Genomic DNA, 13181 nt, shown 5'->3' on the forward strand with positions numbered 1-13181 from the left:
CCATGGTCAGCCAAGGAGAGATTTTTCGCGACAGGCTGGGCAGAGTAACCCGCAAACGGTGAATGCCGTATTCAGAGAGCCCGTATAACAGGTACTGGAGAAAGTAAGAGATGAGCCCTATTTCAGGTGGCCGGGAAAGATGGCTGGAGAACCTTCCAAACGTAACCAGAACCTGTACTGCCACTATCATCAAGACCATGGGCACACTACTGAGGACTGCAGGAATCTGTGGAATCATCTGGATCAATTGGTCCGAGAAGGAAAGTTACGTCACCTGCTGCACCCGTCGAGTGGCCACACCAGCCAAGCAACACAAGAGCCTCGAAAGGACGTGACCTTAAGACCACCCACCGGGACAATACATGTCATCCTCGCCGCACCAGGAAGAACGGGACCACCCATCCCCAGGGTGTTAGCTGTTGATCGGCTCCCCTCCGGAGCAGGCAGAGGGAACACAAAAGGTCAAAAAAGGGAAACTCTTTGATACTGGGGTTCTCAGATGAGGATAAGAGAGGAATTATTCAACCTCACGATGATGCCTTGGTGGTCACTCTGAGGATTGGGGGTTTTGACGTGAAAATGGTGTTGGTGGATTCGGGAAGTGCAGTAGAGATAATGTACCCTGATCTATACAAGGGGCTGAACCTGAAGCCAGAAGATTTGGCAGTTTATGACTCCCCCCTACTTAGCTTCAAGGGAAGAATGGTTACGCCAAAAGGACAAATCCGACTACCCGTACAGACTGGGGCGGAGGTGGTGGAGGTGAATTTTATCGTCGTCGACGCTTACTCACCCTACACCGCGATAGTCGCCAGGCCATGGATCCACGCCCTGGAAGCCGTAACCTCCACACTTCATCAGAAGGTGAAATACCCATCCAAAGGACAAGTGGAAGAGATCCGAGGAGATCAGGCCGTATCCAGGCAGTGTATGGTGGCCGTCTTACATCGGCCCCATGCCGAGTCCTCGACCCCTGAAAGTTTATAGCAATCAGCCGCCTCGGCAGAGCAAGACGACGGACTGGCCGAGGAGATAGGGTGTGAAAGTTTAGATAAAATCGCTGTCAACGACGACCCGGAGAAGTTCTTTCTGGTCGGCTCGGAATTGCCCCCTCAAGAAAAGGAGGAACTGGTCAGATTTCTTAGAGGAAATGTCGACGTGTTCGCATGGGACGCCTACGACGCCCCGGGCGTCGATCCTAGCCTTATTTGTCACCACCTGAACGTCAACCCCTCTTCCACTTCGAAGAAGCAGCCACCCCGACGCCCTTCAAAGGAACATGCTAGTGCCGTAAAAGACGAGGTGGCAAAGCTAAAAAGAGCGGAGGCTATCAAAGAGGTCTTCTACCCAGAGTGGCTGGCAAACACTGTGGTGGTAAAGAAGAAGACAGGGAAATGGAGGGTCTGCGTAGACTTCACGGACCTGAACAAGGCGTGCCCAAAGGACCCATTCCCCCTACCCCGAATTGATCGATTGGTGGATGCAACCGTGGGGCACCCTCGAATGAGCTTCCTGGACGCCTTCCAAGGCTATCATCAGATACCCCTTGCGCTAGAGGACCAAGAGAAAACGGCTTTCATGACGCCCATCGGAAACTATCATTACAAGGTGATGCCGTTTGGGCTAAAGAACGCAGGCTCAACCTACCAAAGAATGATGACTCGAATGTTTGAACCACAACTGGGCAAGATCATTGAGGTTTATATAGACGATATGATCGTCAAGAGTAGAAGGGCGTCCGAGCACGTGAAGGACCTCGGAACAATCTTCACCATATTAAGGGAGCACCGGTTGCGGCTGAATGCCTCCAAATGTTCCTTCGGGGTCGGGTCTGGGAAATTCCTAGGGTATATGGTCACCCACAGGGAAATAGAAGTAAGTCCCGATCAAATCAAAGCCATTAACGGCCTACAGGCTCCTCGGAATCCGAAGGAAGTACAGAAGCTCACTGGTATGATTGCGGCGTTGAACCGGTTCATATCGAGATCGGCAGATCGATGTCGGCCTTTCTACCTCCTAATAAACAAGTGGAAAGAGTTTGCATGGTCGGAGGATTGCGTTCAAGCTTTCCAGCAACTTAAAGACTACCTGTCCCGACCACCCATCATGTCCAGCCCTGAGGCAGATGAGGTGCTGTTTGCCTACATCGCCGTAGCTCCCCACGCTATAAGCCTGGTACTGATACGGGATGATAATGGGGTGCAGCGACCGGTGTACTATGTGAGCAAATCACTACATGAGGCCGAGGTGCGATACCTACCTTTAGAAAAGGCAATTCTGGCAATAGTGCATGCAACCCGAAAACTTCCTCATTACTTTCAGGCGCACATGGTCATCGTTCTGACTCAGCTTCCTCTCCGAGCTGTGCTTCGAAGCGCTGACTATACAGGAAGGATCGCCATGTGGAGTGCGCTCTTGGGAGCCTTTAATATAAAATATATGCCCAGATCCTCCATCAAAGGACAGGTCCTCGCAGACTTGGTAGCGGAGTTTGCTGAGCCCTCCATAGAAACAACAACCGAGAAGAGGGACATGGATGGAAAGTCGGTTAGTGCGATTTCCACAGGGAGGAACACGCATTGGAAGGTCTACGTAGATGGCGCAGCCAACTAGAGAGGGTCAGGAGTTGGAATAGTTTTAATATCCCCGGACGGTGCTGCCATTGAAAAATCATTAAGGCTCGGATTCTCGGCTACGAACAATGAAGCCGAATACGAAGCCTTACTTCAAGGGATGACGATGGTTCAAAAGTTGGGTGGAAGAATAATAGAAGCGTTCTTGGACTCCAGACTGGTAGTCGGACAGGTGATGGGTGAGCTGGAAGCCCGAGATACTAGGATGCAAGAGTATCTGGGACAAGTCAAGCGGCTGCAGACGAATTTTGAGTCCTTCAATCTGACACACATTTCCAGGAGTGTCAACACCCATGCGGACTCGCTGGCCACTCTCGCCACGTCCTCGACACATAATCTGTCGCGAGTGATCCTGGTTGAAGATCTAGCCCAGGCAAGTCCCATCAGCAGAGGCCCTGCCAGAGTCCATCAGATCAGCAAGAGTCACAGCTGGATGGATCCCATAAAGAACTTCCTTCAAAACGACGTCTTGCCGGAAGAAAAATTGGAAGCCGAGAAGATACGAAGGAATGCTCCTCGGTTTTGGCTGTCAGAGGACCACAAACTATATCGGCGCTCCTATTCTGGACCGTACCTACTCTGCGTACACCCAGAAGAATCCGAATCTCTACTTGAGGAGTTACACGAAGGGATTTATGGAAGTCATACCGGAGGGAGATCACTGGCGCACAGGGCACTTACCCAAGGGTATTAGTGGCCGAACATGCAGAGAGAGGCCCAAGAATACGCTAAGAAGTGCGATCAGTGCCAAAGATTCGCCCCGAATATCCACCAACCCGGAGGAGTTCTCAACCCCCTCTCGAGTCCATGGCCGTTCGCACAATGGGGCCTTGATCTAGTTGGACCCTTCCCCAAGGCCGCAGGGAACAAGCGATACATAATAGTCGGAACAGACTACTTCACTAAATGGGTGGAGGCTGAACCATTGGCCAACATTAGGGACGTGGACGCCCAAAAATTCATCTGGAAGAATATCATCACCCGCTTCGGGACTCCGCGTACACTCATTTCCGACAATGGTCTGCAGTTCGACAGTAAAAACTTTAGGGAGTATTGCCGCGAGTTTGGAATCATCAACCGATATTCCACCCCCGCCTACCCTCAGGGAAATGGACAGGTCGAAGCCGTGAACAAGGTCATAGTGAACGGACTGAAGAAGAGGTTGGACGAGGCGAAGGGGAGATGGGTAGAAGAACTCCCCCATGTCTTATGGACTTATCGGACGACGCCGCGACGATCGACCGGTGAAACCCCCTTCTCGATGACTTACGGGGCTGAGGCCGTGCTCCCGATAGAGAACAACTTTCCCACACTGAGGTCTAGATCGTTTACCCCAAGCGATAACGACGAGTTATTGGAACGGAGTCTGGACCTAGCCGAAGAAAGAAGGGAAAAAGCGATGATTCACGTGGCCTATTATCACCAGAAGCTGAGACAAGGGTATGATGCTAACGTCAAACCACGGCCTCTGGGGCCAGGTGATCTCGTAATGAGGAAGATTCTTGGCAGCGCAAAGAACCCCTCATGGGGCAAGTTGGGGCCCAATTGGGAGGGACCATACCGTGTCACATCCGTGGCCGGAATAGGCGCCTACTACCTAGAAGATTTAGATGAAAAAGCTGTACCTCGACCATGGAATGTAAATAACCTCAGAAGATATTATTATTAATGAGAATGGCTTAGCATACGTTTTCTTTCATGATTATCCGCTGCTTGCTGGGCTACTGACAACTATTCATAGTTTTAAACAGAACCCAAGTCCTGCATGGCTCCTCGGACCACAGACTTGGGGGAAATTATTACTCATAAGTTTTAAACAGAACCTAGTCCTGCATGGCTCCACGGACCACAGACTAAGGGGAAATTAATACTTAAGGCAACTATTCAGTTTTAAACAGAACCCAAGTCCTGCATGGCTCCTCGGACCACAGACTTGGGGGAAATTATTACTCATAAGTTTTAAACAGAACCTAGTCCTGCATGGCTCCACGGACCACAGACTAAGGGGAAATTAATACTTAAGGCAACTATTCATAGTTTTAAACAGAACCCAAGTCCTGCATGGCTCCTCGGACCACAGACTTGGGGGAAATTATTACTCATAAGTTTTAAACAGAACCTAGTCCTGCATGGCTCCACGGACCACAGACTAAGGGGAAATTAATACTTAAGGCAACTATTCATAGTTTTAAACAGAACCCGAGTCCTGCATGGCTCCTCGGACCACAGACTTGGGGGAAATTATTACTCATAAGTTTTAAACAGAACCTAGTCCTGCATTGCTCCACGGACCACAGACTAAGGGGAAATTAATACTTAAGGCAACTATTCATAGTTTTAAACAGAACCCGAGTCCTGCATGGCTCCTCGGACCACATACTTGGGGGAAATTATTACTCATAAGTTTTAAACAGAACCTAGTCCTGCATGGCTCCACGGACCACAGACTAAGGGGAAATTAATACTTAAGGCAATTACTCATAAGTTTTAAACAGAACCTAGTCCTGCATGGCTCCACGGACCACATACTAAGGGGAAATTAATACTTAAGGCAACTATTCATAGTTTTAAACAGAACCCAAGTCCTGCATGGCTCCTCGGACCACAGACTTGGGGGAAATTATTACTCATAAGTTTTAAACAGAACCTAGTCCTGCATGGCTCCACGGACCACAGACTAAGGGGAAATTAATACTTAAGGCAACTATTCATAATTTTAAACAGAACCCAAGTCCTGCATGACTCCTTGGACCACAGACTTGAGGGAAATTATTACTCATAAGTTTTAAACAGAACCTAGTCCTGCATGGCTCCACGGACCACAGACTAAGGGGAAATTAATACTTAAGGCAACTATTCATAGTTTTAAATAGAACCTGAGTCCTGCATGGCTCCTCGGACCACAGACTTGGGGGAAATTATTACTCATAAGTTTTAAACAGAACCTAGTCCTGCATGGCTCCACGGACCACAGACTAAGGGGAAATTAATACTTAAGGCAACTATTCATAGTTTTAAACAGAACCCAAGTCCTGCATGGCTCCTCGGACCACAGACTTGGGGGAAATTATTACTCATAAGTTTTAAACAGAACCTAGTCCTGTATGGCTCCACGGACCACAGACTAAGGGGAAATTAATACTTAAGGCAACTACTCATAAGTTTTAAACAGAACCTAGTCCTGCATGGCTCCACGGACCACAGACTAAGGGGAAATTAATACTTAAGGCAACTATTCATAGTTTTAAACAGAACCCAAGTCCTGCATGGCTCCTCGGACCACAGACTTGGGGGAAATTATTACTCATAAGTTTTAAACAGAACCTAGTCCTGCATGGCTCCACGGACCACAGACTAAGGGGAAATTAATACTTAAAACAACTATTCATAGCTTTAAACAGAACCTAAGTCCTGCATGGCTCCTCGGACCACAGACTTGGGGGAAATTATGGCTTATGATAGATTGGGAAATTATTACTCATAAGTTTTAAACAGAACCTAGTCCTGCATGGCTCCACGGACCACAGACTAAGGGGAAATTAATACTTAAGACAACTATTCATAGCTTTAAACAGAACCTAAGTCCTGCATGGCTCCTCGGACCACAGACTTGGGGGAAATTATGGCTTATGATAGATTGGGAGATTATTACTTAAAGGAAATCATTTTAATACGTGCGCGCAGTCTGGCACCATCGCAACTCTCAGATGCGCAGCCCAAAAACCCATTTTATTTTGACCGTTTATCTGTATCTACATAGTTGCAAATGTTCAAAGAAGAGCGCTCTTGACGTGCATCCATAGTGAGCAAAACGAACATTTTATATTAATATTCCGAGTACATTAGAAGGAGAGGTCCTTACAAAAGAATGGGAAAACAGGACGACTCTCGATCAAAAAAAAAAAAAAAACAAAAAAACAAAGATCAAAAGCCTAGAAGGCTAAGCCTCAGCAGGAGGATCTTCTTTCTGCTCGAGCTGAGGAGGCGGAACCTCGATGGTAGAGTCTGCGACGGGATCCTTCGCCATATCGGGCACAAGGACAGCATCAGGCGTCACCAAATCCTGCTCTGAAGCCATTTGGGCGTCATCAAGCTTCTCTCGGATCTCTTGAGGATAGAAGATGTTCTCGGGCAGTCTTAGCGCTGAATCCACAGGAACTCCTGTAGCATCGAGAGCATGAGCCCATGAAATACTGCAGTAATCCCTGCACACCTCGGGGATCTCCTCGGATAGCCTAGCCTCCGTCTCTTCGGCCCCGAGCTGGCGAGCGGCACTCTTCTCAGCCTCTGTGGCCTCTCGGATCAGTTGGGCCTCCTCTTTGACCCGCAGCAACTCATCCTCGACCTTTTGCAGAGCAGTCTTGAGGTCCTGCACTGCCTGTTTCTCGGTGGCGAGGTTGATTTGGGTCGCAAACAGCTCCTTGCGCTGGTCCTCCGCCTGGGCCTCAGCATTCTTCAAACCAGCATCTGCAGATTTGCGCCGGTTCTCCGACTCCTTGAACTTGTCCATGAGTTCAGCGTAATCGTGCTGGAGGGACCCCAAGGTTTTCTCCACCTCCGCCCGCGCCTGGGTCTCGACCTCAGCCCGACTACTGTTGCCGCGGTAAAATTCCTCAGCCACGAATACCTGCTGAGTAATCTACAAACGAAGCAAGATTGCTTTAATCTAACAAGGTCAAATAGATCAATGAAACAGTAAAAGGATTACTTACTGTGGGGCCCAATAATTTAAGGGCCAAGCCCAGTTGCTCCTGGAAGATCCGAAGGCCCAATCCGAGGAGAGCTGTGGCCCAAGCTCTACAATACAGAGCCCAAAACAGTTTTTGGGAGGCAGCCGAAGACAGTTTAGTCCTCGGCAGATCCAGAATCCCATCGGAATACAGGGGCAAAACTGGTATAGGGACGAATTTGTAAGGAGATCCAAAATATCTTGGGGAAGTTATCCTTACTACCCTTCCAGATAAGACCCAGCGCCTGACGGAGCCGTACCCTGCAGCTTTATCAAACCATCCCCAACAATTCTGGGATTGGACTGATGGGACAAATGTCAGTTTTTGTAAAGATTGACCCTACACGTGGACGAAGGACAACGAATGCAAGCTAGTATAAAATAAGAAAGTAAGTAAATCTGAAGGAAGGCCCATCCCACCTGAAAAAGAGAGAGATTACATGGGGAAGAACCTCTCAACGACTCCGGACTTCACTGAAGAAAGTCCGTCGTGGGGTAACCGGGAGAAGGCCTCAATAGTCCTTGGATCAACTCCGAGGAGATCCATGCCATAGGGCGCGACACCTTAGGGCTTAAATGTTCAACCCCAACTCCTTTTTTTACATGAATTCCTCTAAAGCCATGATCGGGCATCGCCCCTTGACCAGCGGCTAGCTTTTCAAGCCCACTTTCTACAAATCATATTGTGAGGGACCTTTATTGTGTGAGCCCAAAAATGTTAGTGGGTCGCAAAGGAATCGTGTCCTTACACTTACCATCGTGAGATCCCTTTTAAGGGATAGGAAAATCTCAGGCTGAGAGAACCGCCTATAAGCCTCCATATCCCGAGGAAGGAGTAGGGGCTGCTCTAAGGCCTCGGCCACGTATCCCGCCCGGCCTCGGTTGTACTCTCGGATCGAAGCATTGTAGGGGATGGCCACCCCATCCAACTCCAACCTAGGGCCCCATACACGCGGGGCAGCACGTACCTCCGCAAGATTCTCCTCGTCCCGACTCTCCGAGGAGTTGCCCCTTCTGCTCCTTGGCGCGCGAGTGGTCTTTTGCTGCTTGGTCGGCTGGGCAACCACCTCGCCCTCCTCAGGAGTGTCGGCCGGCCTTTTCTTCTTTAGGTTGGGATTAACCTTAAGGCCAAGCTCCGAGGTGTCCGTAGGAGCCACAGGAGGGAAGGTCTTGCCCTGTGGTGGAGTTGGTGCCTTCGAGGACTGCCCTTTCGATGACTGTCCTTTTGACGACTGGCCTTTCCCTCGGGAGGCCATCAATTCTTTCAGAGTTTTTCCTTTTCCTGCTATGGGCTCTATCTCTTCGCCCGAAGTATCGTCCGAACAGATAACGATGGAAGGAACACCAACTGCAGAATGTCAGTCCCGCTCTCCTTCAGGATCGGAAAGTTCCACCAGGGGGGTCTGCTGAACTTCCTCCTCAAAATAAAACTCGTCTATCTCTGCCTCAAGGGAAAGACGAGATGATTCAGCTTCCTCTTCAACCTGAACGGCAGCACCAGGCTCGTTTGGCGGAGGTAGCTGCTCTGCCAAGTAGGGATCTCTAACACCGGGCAGCACAACTGGTGGCAGATCGTGTTCAGCTAGGAACCCGTCCCTAGACACGTCAATCCTAGCCAACCTCGGACTACCAGCCCTTATGGCGTGACCAATAGCCTGGAAAGAGTTGCTCAGAGGTTGATAGCCCAGAACCAGATGGGCAGCACACAACTGCCCGTCCTCGAAAATGTAGATCTCCGACCTAAGAAGGTAGTTCAACGCTAGCACGTTCACAAAGTTTAGCCGAGGGGCGACGTGAATTTTATCTGCAAACAATCAAGGAAAAGGGGATTAGTTCACGAAATCTTCCAATTATAAGGAAAGCAAAAAATGTAACCCCTCAATGCTAAATCCTATTACAAAAGGGACCGATCCTAGAGACGCCGCACCTGGGTTTCCTGCCCGAGTTGGACAATGAATACCGTCGAACCACTCCCCAGAAGCAATAAGGAAATCATTCTTCACTGTCTTATTGGATATTGGGAGACAAGAGATCAACCTAACGTCCTCGTTCCGGGATTTAAGATAATACCCCTCATCCCCGAGGCGATGACATTCGTACAGATAAGCCACATCGTGCCAAGTAAGGCCCAGATTCATCCGCTCGTTTAAGACATCTACACAGCCTAGAATCTTGAACATATTCGGGGCACACTGATATGGCGTCAACCTATGGTTGAACAAGTACTCTCTTGTAATCCTACGCATGGGAAGTGTCATCCCTCCCTCTATGAAAGCAATCATGGGGATAACGACTTCTCCCTCACGCCTATCTGTCAATACTCCTTCAAGAGGACAGTACCGCAGCCCAACCCCCGGGGGAATGTGGTATTTTGCCCTAAAGGCTTCCATAGCGGCTGAAGTTTTTACTAATTTCTCAAATCTACCCATCAGAACTGAACTGGGGAAACAAAAGTAAAAACTAAGAAGAAAAGTAGAGTCCGAGGAGGGAATTGAAACGGCGAGATGAACAAAACGTACCGGTACTTCCGCAAAACGCTCGACGGGACGCCTAGAAATCTCTCGTGGACGAAACGCTTCACAGAAAACGGCTACGGTGGCGTAACGGACGCAAGTGCTGGTATATCTCTGGGATTCGATGGGGTTCTCTGGAGTCCTCTGAGGTTTACGAAATGCAGATGAAAAGAAGAAACTGCACCCCTCTGACGTCTTATATAGCCAGGACGTGAGAGAAAAGATCGCTCCTGCCTAAAAACGCGAGAATAAACGATGGCCGTTCGATCTACGCCACACCGTTGGATGAGGGAACATAACGCCTCCAAAAATTAATGGCCGCGCCTCGTAAATTGTAGCGCGTCAAAAGTAACGGACCGCACGCGCGCCACACGCTCTCCTTATTTCCGTCCTCTCCCAAACATCAAAACCCCGTTTTCTCCTCCTCAGAATGAGATAGAAACCGGAGTTTTGAGGGGCTATTGTGGGGCCCGGCCTAGAAATAATGGGCTACTCCAAAATCAGGCCCGTCCGAGGAGCGTCCTGCTCGAAGAGAAACCACACATGAAGCACTATTCAATCCCAATAACGAGGAGGCAACCTTTCCGAGGAGCAACTCCTCCTCGGACGTCACGAAGTCCAGACGGGGAACTCTCCCCAGCCAACTCAGTTCACCCTCTCAACATATAAAATGAATAAAATCCAAAATATCCCAGGGAGAGCTACCACCACATTAATTGCGCCCCAACCACTCTCTTGGCCGCATTAATGAGGAAATGACCCCTGAACAGTACCGCCTTGGCCTCTGCAACTCACATGGGGAGAGATGAGGGCGTCTGATGGGACAGGCACTCAAGTAGATGCTTAGATGATCAACAGGTGTAAGGTTAAGATGAGAGGAAGGGAACTATATAATGTAGTGGAGTCCCTCAAAGAAGGGGACGAAAAATTCTGTATGAGGAACTGAAGAAATAAACTTACACGTGAGAGATCCATCCTGGTGTTTTCATTTTCTACAACAATGCTATCCATATATCAGACCGAATAGACTCACTGAGACCAAGTTCTTTGACCCATCCTCTACAAATATTTATTGTGGGTTGCGCTTTGGGCCAGGGCCTGATCAATCGAATTTGGGCCGGGAAAATCGTGCAACCACAGAATGTATGATAGATGGACTGATGTGGGTACTCTGTAAAAGTGATGGTGTAAAATAAAAAAAGTAGTTTCTTTTTGTAAAATAAACGGAATTTTTTACAAGAATTGATGCAATTGCTCTAATCCCATTTTTTGTATATTAAAATAAAATAATGTAGCACTAAGTACTTCTCCTTTTATTTTATATTTATAAAATACAAAAGCTTCTTAATTTTTTTTTACAAATAACAAAAATCTTAGATCTTATAATTTATTCTCTTTGTAGATTACTAATATTATACCTACTCTTTACAACAAATAACAGTTGCTTTAAGTCATGGTTTTAACAATTGAATTTGTTGATTGGAATAACTTTTCCAAGAATTACCCACCAATTTATTTTTTTAAACCCAAAATAAGTAGAAAAACAATCATAGCCTTCAAACCGCAATTAAATTGTTTGGCCTACTAACTTGTTCAAGAATCTACCAATCAAATATGGTTTCCCCCCCCCCCCCCCTAATCTTTTGCTTAAAGACAATGAACAAAACAACTTAAAGGCATTGATGTCTAGTAGTGGAAGCCCAAATCAATCTCATTCTCTAGAAGCACAAGTCATTAGTCAAGTTTGGAGAAAGACAAGTCCCTAATCTCATTCATCGAACTTAGACAAATCCATCGATTTTATCTCAAAATACCCTCCAATGACTACGTCGTCATTTTGATTTTGGTTGGAGAGGAATTCAAAATGGGAGGGATTCTTTAAAAAAAATAACATAATCTATATATATATATATATATATATATAAAACCAAAACTTTTGAAACTCCCACAATTTTCCACATCAGCATTAATTATATTTAAAAAAACATTAATTAAATTATAAAAAATAATAATAAGAAGCCCAAAATATTTTTCCAAAATCATAAAAAGCAAACCCGATACCCATAAACCCTACACCGAATCCTCTCTCTCTCTCTTTCTCTACCTTTCTCCCCAAAACCCAACTCTGAATTTCAATCCCAAACGCCATCTTCTTCTCCTCTCTCTTCTCTAAAACCTTCCCTAAAACCTTCTCTTCTCACTTCCCTTGGAAACCAAATTTAATCATCAATCTGTATCTCCTATATTCTTCCCCAAAGCAAACCCTATACCTAAGGCAGCCAACGTGCTAGGCCTATGCAGGAGTTTCCTTGGTCTCCACTCTCAGCCTCTTTTCTCCATGGACAGATTCAACCACAGAGCTGATTAGGTTAAATAATTCCCCCTATGTCATTCTCTTTCCTATTTGATTGATCTACTTCTCAAGAAATTCTTTCTCTACGATTTTCTCTAAATCTTATTTTTTGAGTTTCAGTTTCAGGTAATGATGATGATGCCAATTACTCAGTCCCAACGCCAACTGAATCCTAGCAGAAGTGTGGTTGCCTTTTCGGTTGTCACCGTTGGTATCACCAGGTCTATCTCTATCTCTCTTTTTCTAATTTTAGATTGTTTAATAAATAATGGAAACCCGTAGTTCTAATAGTTCTTCATTGCATGAGAAGAGAAAAGAGGCCAACCCCATCATCCTCAAAGTGTTCGACAAAATGCCTGGCTTGGAGGCATGGCTTATAAAGATAGCTTTTGACCTTAACATAGTCCAAGTTTGTTTTGGATTGTGTTTATCAGTGAATAACTAATGGACTAAGAAAGCTTAGTTATAATCTATAATCAATTCAATTTAGTAGATTCTTTTTTAATTCTCAAATATAAAATTGTTTGCTTATTGTCTTCCTTGATTTTGTACTCAACCGTATATCATGGTTTAGATTGATTTTATTAGGTATGCATTTATTTGTTTAATTGATTGAAAAAAAAAAAATTTAAGTCTTTGTTTCTCCATAATTTATAAGATCCTTCTATAGTGGTGGCTATTTCAAGAGATGCTTTAAGTTCAAATCAATGTGTCAAATTACCTAGCCAAAGCATCCGACAACTATAATTATAAAAAACAATAACTCAACCCTAAAAAAATGTTTGAATTTTGGCAGTGTTTAAATTTTCAATGTAGATTTAACAATGTTTCTTTCTCATTGTAATTTGTGATATATGTTAATGATGATTTTAGGGTCCTCCAACTCATGAAAGTATGCAAGATTTATGTTTCTTTCTCATTGTGTTTCTTCCAACCCAGATGGATACAAGAAG

This window comes from Quercus lobata, chromosome 1, assembly GCF_001633185.2.
Source record: "Quercus lobata isolate SW786 chromosome 1, ValleyOak3.0 Primary Assembly, whole genome shotgun sequence".
NCBI lineage: Eukaryota > Viridiplantae > Streptophyta > Magnoliopsida > Fagales > Fagaceae > Quercus > Quercus lobata.